General features: G+C 36.4%; 1 non-coding gene across 1 annotated transcript; it reads right to left on the reverse strand.

Moving 5' to 3' along the window:
- Window positions 1-2,362: 2,362 nt before the first annotated feature.
- On the reverse strand, window positions 2,363-2,469 carry LOC128290706 (small nucleolar RNA R71). The gene has a single exon (XR_008280494.1). It is a non-coding gene; the product is annotated as a small nucleolar RNA R71 (small nucleolar RNA).
- Window positions 2,470-12,041: the final 9,572 nt, after the last annotated feature.

Consider the following 12,041-nt stretch of genomic DNA (forward strand, 5'->3'; position numbering starts at 1 on the left):
TACAATTTAGATAATAATATCAAGATCCGTCTTAGGGTTCATTACCCTTAGGTATTTAGGGGGTTTAGTTCATACTTATGAAAGAAAACATCTTAAAAGCATAAAGATAACAAAACATAAGAAAACCAAAAACTCCTGAAGGAACTTAAAGGGAGATATTCAGTCTTGATGATGAATCCGGCTTCTGAGATGGATCAATCGGCTTTCCTTGAGTAATTCCTTGCTTCCTACTCTATGTCCCCCTTCTAAGTGCCACCTGACGAACCGTAAATTATACTTATTTTTACCCCATGTATAATGCATTTTATGGATGATTTCTCATTAGAATTGTTGAATTCGATGCTCCTAATGCTTTAATTTAATGTTTTACACTTAGAAGAGCATAGGAGAGCGAAAAGAGCCAAAAACGAGCCAAAAATGGACAAAACAGACCAAATTGAGAAGATGACACAGCCTAAGCCTTGCCACACGGGTAGCTTACACGTTCGTGTCTTTCGAGGGTGTCGACCAAGGTTTTCACGATTCACACGGCCTGGCCATTGACCCACACGGCCGTGTGCAATTTAACAGATCGAATACGACTTGGCAATCACGTCACACGGGCGTGTCCCTGTCAAGCCCAAGTTAAGTCCAATTTGGAGAAGGCCACTTTTGGGGGTTTCTAGGCATTCCAAAGCTTATAAATATGCACTAGGGAGGAGAAAAGGGGAGACGGAGAAGGGGGTAAGGAATTACCCCAAGGAAGTCGATTGATCCATCTCAGAAGTCGGATTCATCATCAAGACTGAAGAACTCTCCTCAATTTCCCTTCAGGAGTTTTGGGTTTTCTTTATGTTTTGTATTCTTTATTCTTTTGGGATGTTTTCTTATTTAGTTATGAACTAAATCCCCTAAATACCTAAGGGGAATGAAACCTAAGACAAATCTTGTTATTATTTTCTGAATCATATGATAAATATTTAACTTGTTCTTAATTATGTGTACTTAATTCTTGTTTTGATATCCTAGGATACTGATTCAAGACATGCTCTTATTCAGAGGAGGAATAGACCCTGTCTAAGAGTACTTTTGTCATAATTAAGCAGAGTTGATTGCGCGCCTAGAAATAGGGTGACAAGATTTTCCCAGATTAGGGTGAAACCTAATAAGGGGATCCATAGATCGAGTTAATGCAACCCTAGAGTGTTAATTAGAGAAAAGTCTTGGTTATTCAATTTAGGGATTAGACGTTATTAGTCTTGAATGGTGATAATAACATAACTTAGGGATCTCTACAGAACAAGTTGAATGAATACATCATTCGGTTCGGAGCCAGAATAACAAGTAAAGTCTAGGTGGATTTTTCCTTAGGTATTGTCTCAAGTCAATCGATTTTCCCAAAAGCAATTCTCCAATTCTTTTCTCTGTGCGTTCTTAGTCTAGTTAATTAGTTTAATAAGCAACCACTCTCTATTTCTAGGTTAGATAATAAAAAGATAGTTATTACTAGTACTTTTGGTTCCCTTGGGTACGATATCCCGGTCTTGCCATTACTATACTATTGCTCGATAGGTGCGTTTGCCTTTTCGTCGTGTTAATAGTTAGTCTAGGTTTGACCTTCATTATAAATATTTATTACTTGTTACGAATCATGCGATCAAGTTTTTGGCATTGTTGTCGGGGAACTGAAATATTAGGAACACTAAATTTTTATTACTTTAGCCATTTATTTTTCTTACAATTTTATTTTATTTTATTTTATTATTTATTAATTTACTTTTTCTCTCTCTTAGCATTTTTTTTTATATTTTATGACTAGAAGAAACCCAGTTAGGATCATTACTTTTTGATGAAGAAATCGATCATACAATTCGCAAAAATCAAAGAGAAATAAAAGCATAGTTTACGATCACGGAGAACGAACGAGAAGACGATACTCAAACCCCAACCGACGAGATAGCTGAAAACCAAGGCAATCAGTTACCTCCTACAATTGCGGCTAATCAAAATCTTGCTCCACGTACTATGTATGATTATGCTAAACCTTCTTTAACAGGAACTGAATCTAGTAGTTAGACCTGTTGTAGCTGCAAATACTTTTGAATTAAAACCTAACACTATTCAGATGAGACAGCAGTTTGTTCAGTTTGATGGTTTGCAGAATGAAGATCCCAACGCTCACTTAGCAAATTTCCTGGAATTTTGTGATACATTCAAAATCAATGGCATTTCTGATAATGCCATTCGTCTTCGGTTATTTCCCTTTTCACTGAGAAACAAAGTTAAATAGTGGTTGAACTCGTTACCACGAGGGTCTATCACTACTTGGGAACAAATGACCGAGAAATTTTTACTAAAATATTTTTCGCCGGCTAAAATGACTAAATTATGTAATGATATCTCTTCTTTTGTGCAGATGGATTTAGAAACAATTTACGATGCATAGGAGAGATATAAGGACCTACTGAGAAGGTGCCCTCACCATGGGTTGCTGCTTTGGCTTTAAGTACAAACATTCCACAATGGTCTGAATCCTCGACTCAAGAATGGTTGATGCAACTTTGGCGAGTAACCATCAACAACAAAACACCTGAAGAGGCTTATGAATTCATTGAAGAAATGTCACTGAATAACTATCAGTTACAAGTCATGAGGACTAAGCCAAAAAAAATAGCCGGCGTTTATAACGTCGACTCAGTTACTATGCTGTCAAATCAGGTAGAACTTCTCAATAAAAAGATTGATAGTTTTCTTGGTTCTACGTAGGTACATCCAGTAATGAGGTGTGACTCAAGCAGAGGAGGTGTGCATACAGAATATCAATCCTTCAATCCCACAACCGAAGAGAAACAAGTCAACTATATGGGTAATAATAACTTTAGATATCAAAACAACCCATACAGTAATACTTATAATGCAGGTTGGAGGAACCACCCAAATTTCTCCTGGGGTGGTCAAGGAAATCAAAAGCCACAAAATCCTCAGGGTTTTCAACAGCGAGAAGAAACTGAACCTTGAGGAGACGCTCTCAAAATTCATATCAATGTCAGAAACCAGTTTCCAAAATACTGAGGCAGCACTTAAGAATCAATAAGCATCGATCCAATGACTAGAAACTCAGATAGGCCAGCTGTCCAAACTAATCTCCGAATGACCACAAGGTAGCTTACCAAGTAATACTGAACCTAATCCGAGGGAACACCTCAATGCAATTAGCACTCAAAATAAGGAAGGACTCATTGCACCTGAGCCAGAAATACAACAAAACAATGTGATGAACAAAGGACGAGAAGAGGTAAACAATCATGATCCCAAACAGGTAAGTACGAATCATGAACCTCGTGTGCCATATCCTAAAGCGTTGACGAAAGACAGAATAGAAGTACAATTCGGTAAGTTTGTCAAAATCTTAAAGAAATTACATATTAACTTACCCTTTATTGAAGTTCTTTCGCAGATGCCCAACTTAGAAAAATTCTTAAAGGAACTTCTAAGCAATAAAAGGAAATTAGACACTACATCGCATGTGGAACTCAATGTAGTCTACTCAGCTATTCTAAAGAATAAGCTACCTAACAAATTAAAAGATCCAGGGAGTTTTACAATTCCTTGCTTAATTGGTAGTTTATCTGTGAATAATGCTTTAGCTGATCTAGGGCAAGTATAAATGTTATGCCCTATAAAATGTTTAATCGACTTGGTCTCGGTAAACCCAAACAAACTAGGATGAGCATACAATTGGCTGACAAAATAGTTAGATTTCCTAAGGGTATTATTGAAGATGTTCTCGTTAAAATTGATAAGTTTATTTACCTAGTAGACTTTGTCGTCTTAGATATGGATAAGGATAACGAGGTACCTTTAATTTTACGATGACCCTTTTTAGCAACTGCCAGAACCATTATTAATGTAGGCACAGGAGAGCTAACACTTCGTGCAGGTGACGACGCAGTAACACTTCAAGCACGCGACTCAGTCAAAACCTCTAAAACTCAAGATAACGCTATAAAACCTGTCGATGATAAAACTAATACTCAGTCATCCTTGCAGGAACCCCCTCGAACCAAGACAACAGAGACAGTGCACTATTATCATGTAGAGAACAAAGACACCCATGAGGAACGAAGGCTTCAAATAGAGGAGCTAGATGAATGGCGAGTATACAAACTGAGAACACGTGAAAAATTGAAACTACCCAAAACAAGCCCGATACCTCTCCTAATCAACTTCAGGATGGCGATAAAGTCTTGTTGGATGCCGCAGATCCCCACATTGTCACTACCACACCAAATGAGGAAATCCTTCTTACGGTACTCAGTATTTTCCCATTCGCTACGGTTGAGGTGAGTCATCCCAAGTTCGGCACTTTCAAGGTAAACAACACCTGATTAAAACCTTATTTTAAGATTGACAGCAGGAACAAGGAGTATGAACTCCTCAAACACCATGATAAATTAACGGAGAGGTAAGTCGAGCTTAGACTATAAATAAGCGCTTCTCGGGAGGCAACCCGAGCACTAACATATTTTGATTTCTTTATTTTTAACTTCTCACACTTCGAATCAATTAACTTAGTCTTTGAATTGCAAAGTTTTTCAGCACACACGGCCAGGCACACGGGTGTGCCTAAAGCTGTGGCCAAATAGGGGAAGAGACACGACCGTGCGATACGGTCGTGTTGAAGTAGGACATGATTTCCCCAAAACACGGGGTGCGATAAATCCCCACGGCCATGCGTGTAATATCCCGAATTAGGGCCTAATCGGAATAGTGGTTTCGTGACCATAAATCCGAGATAGAAATAATTATTTTATAATTATTTTGAGGTTTATGATATGATTGCATGATTGTGTGAAAATTTCGTGATGAAATTCTATGCCTAAAGTGCTTAAATTGAAAGTAGGGACTAAATCGAATAAGTTGCAAAACTTGTATTCTAGAAGTTTTTAGTATGAAATTGCTTTGAAATATTTATTAGGAGGTCTTAAATAGCAATTTTACAAATTTTAAGTTCATGGACAAATTTAGGACATGGAAGGAATTTTTGGAAAGTTTAGTAGTAATGGTATTTTGGTCATTTAGTTATTAAAATGAATTAAAAACAAAATTAAAAGCCAATTTTTGTCCATCTTCTTCGTTAGGCCGAAATTTCAAGGGTTCTCCATAGCTAGGGTTTGTTTCAAGCTTCCAAGCTCCATAGTAAGTGATTCCAAGCCCGCTTTTAATGATTTTTACGCTTTTGAGATCCCAGAACTCGATAAAGCTTATGTTAGCAATAATTTAACCTAGGGTTTATATTTGGAAAAATACCCATAGGTGAAATTTGTGTATTTTGATGTTTTATGATAGAATATGAAGTTTTAAATTATGTTAGACAACTTGTACTACTCGATTTTAAGCAAAACGAGTAAAGGGCTTAATCCAGAAAAATACCTAATAGTCACAAGTACATGTTAGAGTGAGAATTTGATGTTGCCATAGAAGAGAAAAGTGATCAGCATGTTGTAAAACATAAGAATAAGGAATAAAGTTTAATCCCGAGCCTAGGGGCAAAAATGTAAATATGCAAAAGTTTAGGGTAAAATTGTAATTTTGCCAAAATTTGAGTTAAGGATTAATTTGATAATGTGAGTATTAAATAAGCTAAATGTGTTATTTTAGATCAAGAAAGATGTGGAATCGACCTCAATCGAGGAAAAGAAAAGATTGTGGACTAAATTGCAAAATCTTTGTATTTTGGTACCAAGGTAAGTTCATGTGTAAATAATGTAGCATAATGGTTATTTTTAAGTTATTGATGTTAATTATGTGTTATGCTGAATTTCATTATGAAATGTATGCTTTGTGGTTAATTTCAAATAATATGTAAATTATGTGAACTACTTGTTAAATATAATTGTTACCGAGTATTGATTTCGGCATTCTACGGAAGACGGCAAGGATAAGTGTTCGAGGAAAAAGCCCGTTTGAACCTTAGGAATAGATTAGGATACAAGAGACATGTCACTAGGATGGTTGAGCATCCGAACTCATTGAGTTGAGTCCGAGTTCGAGAGATGTAACTAGCCATCCGAACTCGTTGAGTTGAGTCCGAGTTCACTTATGGATGCGGACGCCCGAGCTCGTTGAGTTGAGTCCGAGTTCGCTTATGGGCGGGTTACATGATTGCTTGATTGCATATATGGCACTTATGTGCAAGTTATCCATGTATCCGAATTATATTCCGATGTGTTCAACGGGTAAAGTTTTACTCAAATGGAGGAATACTCGAGATGAAAAGAGACGTATTGGTAAGTGATGAGAAATGGATATTTTGGACAGGTATGTATTTAACCCTCGGGTTGAGTGTTGATTACAACCACGATAAGGTAATAAGATGATGAAAATGATTAAAAAATGTGATAAGTGTGTTGATGATATATGCTAATGTTGATTAGTTTGATTGTTTGTTATGTTATTTATTATTTACATATGAACTTACTAAGCATTTATGCTTACTCCTCCTTCTTACTCATTGTAGTTTTGGACAAGCCAGTTCAGAGTCGGGATAGGTCAAGGCTCACCACACTATCGTGAAGATTTTTGGTAAATGGCTTGTAAATTTAAGTATGGCATGTATAGCAATATACTTATTTTGTGTAAATGATTTTATGATATGGTGACAGAATGGTTGAGAAAATATTTGATAATGATAAATTATGAAAATGTTAAGTTTAGATTACGTTTGATGATAAGGAAAATTATTAAGATACTTAGTGCATAAAAACTCATAAGAGGGATGAAATTTGCCATAAACAGAATACTGCAGCAACACTGACGCGAGTTTGAAAATTTACTAAAAATCATAGCAATTGAATTTGGTGATGGACTATATATCAAATTGAAGCTTATTGAGTCTAGTTTCACGTGAAACAAATGAAACAAGTAAAGGAATTATATGTTAGAAGATATTTGAATTTTAGTGAAACAGAGTCATATCAGTTTCTGAATCCCCTGTTCCTACTTTAGAAATTCACCATAAATTGTAAAGATATAATTAGGTAGTGTATTTTATATTATCAGAATCCTTATTGAGTCTAGTTTCAGTAGAAATAAACCTCATAGTCATTTGAATTTTTTACAGAGATAAATGTGGTTTGAAGTAAACAGAGGTCAGACCAGTCAAGTCCTGAAATAGGGGTAACTTTAACTAATAAACTGTACTAATTGGTCAAACCAAAAATTCTATAAAAAAATTAGTAGATAGGTATATGAGTCTAGATTAAGGGAAAATTTACAGATCTTAATTTCGAGTTTAGTAACTCAAGATATGATTTTTCTTGTGAATGTGACGCAAGTAGCTTAAAAGCTGTGAATGTAGAAACAAATAATCCAAAGTTCTAAAAATGTTAAACTAAGCTTAGTAACACCTCATACTCGACTCCGGCGACGGTCTCGGGCGTGGGGGTGTTACAATGCGACATGGCCGTTGGTGAACTTGATACGTACACGAGCGTGGGAATGGAAACCCACGGGCGTGCCAAGGACAAGGCTCGATTATGTTTCTTCGACACGGGCGTGAGACACGCCCTTGCCGTTAAGCTGTGGATAACAATATACGGGCGTGGTACCTTAAGATGGGAGGGAGAGAAGCGAACAATGCTAGGCACGGCCGTGCGATATGGTCGTGTACCATACACGCCCAAGACACACGGGCATGGGAGAATAGCCAATCACGACTTAAAATTGCAAAATTTGAAACAGACGGGCTCACCCTCATAAGTATACATGCATGGCCCTAGGCCGTGTGGCCCTCCCCTATATAAGCAAATCATTGTTCATTTTCTTCTTCCTTTCAAAAGCCCTAGACGAAATCTCCCCTTCTCCACTCCCTGATCCTTATTCTCAGCCACCACTACCCTCTCTTCCAGTTCATGTGGCAGCTTCATATGCTAACATCTCTGAGCACCTCATCTGATTCGAGCTTCAGTGTTTTCAACAATTTGACAACACTGATTCTACTCTACAGCAGAGTTGTCAGCACCTTCCCATCTCATCGCCAGTCCCGCCTCGCGAACCATCCAGCGATGAAGATGTTTAGAAATATTTATTTATTATTTTCTGTTTTTACTTATTATTAAAACTATTTTTATTATTTTTATTAGATTTTAGAATTTTATTTTTATTCTTTATCACAGTTATATAGAACTCTTAAGCTCATCATTACATAGGAACTACAACTCCACCGGGGAAGGTTCTCCACAACTGCCATGTCCAGCTCGATCACGACCATAGCTACCACTAGATATAATATTCTTTTCGCGTAGGACTTATAGCCTAATGAACCTCTACAACTGCCGGAGTATCCTCCTCCACCCTTAAACTGATCACTCTCCAAAACTCTAAGTTCGAGGAATTCATCATACAGGAAGTTTCACTTCTCTCCCTATCTTATTTTTATTCTCTAACAACAATCATTGTACATTGAAGGCAATGTACATCTTAAGTGTGTGTGGGGGGTATTTATTTCACTATCAGAAAAAGATCCCTGAATAATCACCTTGTTCTCATGAAAAACTCGCACATCATATTTAGGATAAATTTTAATTGATTTATGATTTTGATTGATATATTTTGAATTAAAATATAATTTATGCATTGATTATTTAAACTTTAAGACATTAGAGAATCAAGCATGATAAGTTGATTTTTAAGAAATTAAATTATAGGTTGTTTCCCCAAATCTAGGTATTACTTTGAATTAGAATTCACGAGTCTAAACATCAAAAAGCCATAATTTTTTGTGAGATTTTTGAGCCTTTTGAGCATCTATTCATCCTTTCATGCTCACTTTTATAATTGCTTTGAGTGCGTCAGTATTGAACTGTTATTCTAGAACTTGCTTGATTATGCATGTCGAGACCACACCATTTGATTTGATATATCAAAATGATTAAGGCACTTAGGATTAACCCACTCATGCCATGAAAAGCCTACCTCCACGATTAACCCCTAGTAAACCCTCTTGAGCCCAACAAACCAATTCTTGTATTACACTTAATATTAACCTTTAACCCATTATTGTTGAAATCCCCTAAATTAATCCCTATTTTTGTCGAGATTTGAGTTGAATGGATTGCCTAGCTATATTTTGTTATTGATATTTAGTGTGACAGCCCAAAATTGACCCTAGTCGGGAAGTGGTTTTGGGACCGCTAAACTGAGTCACCGAAATGTTTGAATGTAATATTTATTGTCTAGAATATGTAATTATGAATGTGTGAAAATTTCAAGTTCCGATTTAGCCGATTGCATGTGAATTCAGTTAGTAGGACTTGTGTGACACTTTTGAAAAGTGAAAGCCTAATCTATAAGGACCTAATAGTGCATGTAGTCAAAGGGGAGGACTTGCATGTCAAATTCCCCCCCCCAAGTTGTAGTGGCCGGCCATGACAAGGAATCATGGGCTAAACATGTCATGAAACATGTTTTGTTGGTGCATTAGGGAGAAACAATAAACAAATAAGTATGGGTAATAAAGAAAGAAAAAAATGTGTGTGTGTGAGTGAAACCCCATTGCTGCGTGCATTGTGGAAGAGAAAAGAAAAAAAATTGTTCATCCATCTTTTCATTCTCTCTTGACCGAAAATACTAGAGGAAGGAAGGAATTTTGCTTCATGTTTGTTTTGGAAGAGGATTAGGAAGAGGTTGGCTATACTTGCATCAAGATTAAGGTATGTTTGAGGTTGTGCCATGAGATTCATGCATGTTTTAGTTGCTAGCTTGATGTTCTTGGTAGCCCATGGTTCAAATCTTTGCTATGTCATGGGAATGAAATTCGCCAAAGTAAATGTGGTGTTAATGCCATTGCATGCTAAATATCAAGCTTGATAATGATACATGTGATGGGGATTGAGGACTCTTAGATTTTCTTTTAGCATTTTTGAATGAGATACTAAGTTCTTTGTTTAATCATGACCAAAATTATGGTGTTGTGATGTATTCACCATGGTACATCCATAAGTGTGATTTATGCTCATTGCATGGAAAGTAAGATTTGTGTATTGAAATTTTGTTCATGTTTAGTTACAATCAACTTGAGATTCGGCTCTAGCATATATATATATGTATATATGTTTGCACACGATGTATTGGTATGACATATATGCTATTTCAAGGTGTATATTTGCTTGTGATGATGTCTCGATTATGAAGTAAATGAGAGATGTGCATTGAGCTACGATATGTAATGCGTTAGTAGTAAAATGTATGCTGTTTTTGTGTGGAATTAAGTGTATAATTGGCCTCAACATGGACATGTATATTTGGCCACATGAGGGGAAATTGGTGTGCATGCATTCGGTTAGAGGCAAGCATATTGATGCCTATTCTTGGCTTAGAAAATTCGGCTAAGAAGAATATTAACTAATGTGTTGAGTTCGATTCATGATTTCGTACATATGCGACTTTGATGCCTAATGAGTATATATATTGGCTAAGTATCTTGAATTCCTCTTTCGATGCTCAAATGATAAACCAATTTATTTGTTAAATTAAGCTCAAGAGCAAAGGGAGCTAAATCCGATAAGGGAAGGAAAAGTCGTCGAATAGCCGTCGAAATCGCTCGACCACGTCCGAGGTAAGTTCTTGAGTAATAGAGCTTAAATTTGAATTGATTAGATCATGTTTAAAGCAAATTAAAATCATGCTCTTTGTGTGTGGCTATTGAGCCGAAATTGCAAGTGTAAAAAGTGCCTTGTGTTTGAGTTTTGCCATTGAAAATGAAATACTGAATGTGTCATAATTTATTGATAATTGTGCTCGGTTATTGAATGATGTCCTGCTAAGTCCCAAGGCTTTGTGCTAAGTGACTATATCCGGACTAGGATCCAAGGCATTCGTATGAAGTTAATAAATCGGGCTAAGCCCAAGGCATTGTGCAAGTTACTAAACCCGGGTTAATTTCAAGGCATTCGTATGAAGTCGCTATAACCCAAGCCATTCCAAGGCATTTGAGCGAGTCGTTATATCCGTTAAATTCAAGGTACGTGATTCTAGAATAAGCGATCTTGCTGTAAAATTTCAGTTAATGCGCTTGAAAAAATTCTAGCAATGAGGTATGTTCATATGAGCTTGAATTAGTTGATTCCTTCAATAATATTCGCTCAATCGAGTAATGAGTTTCCAGTAGTTGACTAAGGTGATCCCTTATGTATGAACATAGGGGTTGGAATGTGAAATGAGTATGATATTGAGAATTTGTGCATATGAAATTATCCGTTAGCTTTATGAATGCTATGCTTTTGTTGTGTTGAATTTCTTGCTCAAACTTACTAAGCATAAATTGCTTACTCCGCTTTCTCTGCTTCTCTGTTTTATAGATTTTGCTCGTTAGCTATCGGATTCGGGATCATTGAAGTCAAGTCATCCACACTATCAAAGCCTCCATTTTGGTATAATTTTGGTTGAACTTTGAAATGGCATGTATAGGACTACCCTTTTGTTGAAGGTCATGTACCTTTCGGTTTTGTGTAAACTTGGATAGCCATGCGAAAATGGCTTATATACAATTTTAGTATAATACTATAATCGTTTGTATGTTGATCATTATGGGTATGGAATTGTTTTGAAACGATTAGCCATTGAATGGTTAATCATGATCACACTTTGTGCTATGTATGCAAAAGGGCCAATTGAATCATGGAAATCATGAAATAGGTAAAGCCTACCTTAAAGGCAGATGCCGACTGCAGCAGTGATGTGGATGTGAAAAATCACTAAAAATAGTAGGAATGGTATTAAATAGTAAATAAATTATGTAAATGAACCTTGATGAGTCTACTTTCATATGGAAGAAACGAAACGGTCATAGGAGTTACATGTTAAGAGATATTGAAGTTCTTGTGAAATAGGGCCAGAACGGTTTTTGGATCCCCTGTTCCGACTTTAGAAATTTATTGTAAATTAACCAGAGATAATTAGGAGTCATGCCATATATTTATAGATTCCTCTCTTAGTCTAGTTTCTATAGAAACAAACGGCATCAGTATTGAAGCCCTGTACAGGGAGATATCCATTTCGTA

The sequence above is a fragment of the Gossypium arboreum genome, chromosome 3 (assembly GCF_025698485.1).
Source record: "Gossypium arboreum isolate Shixiya-1 chromosome 3, ASM2569848v2, whole genome shotgun sequence".
Classification (NCBI taxonomy): Eukaryota; Viridiplantae; Streptophyta; class Magnoliopsida; order Malvales; family Malvaceae; genus Gossypium; species Gossypium arboreum.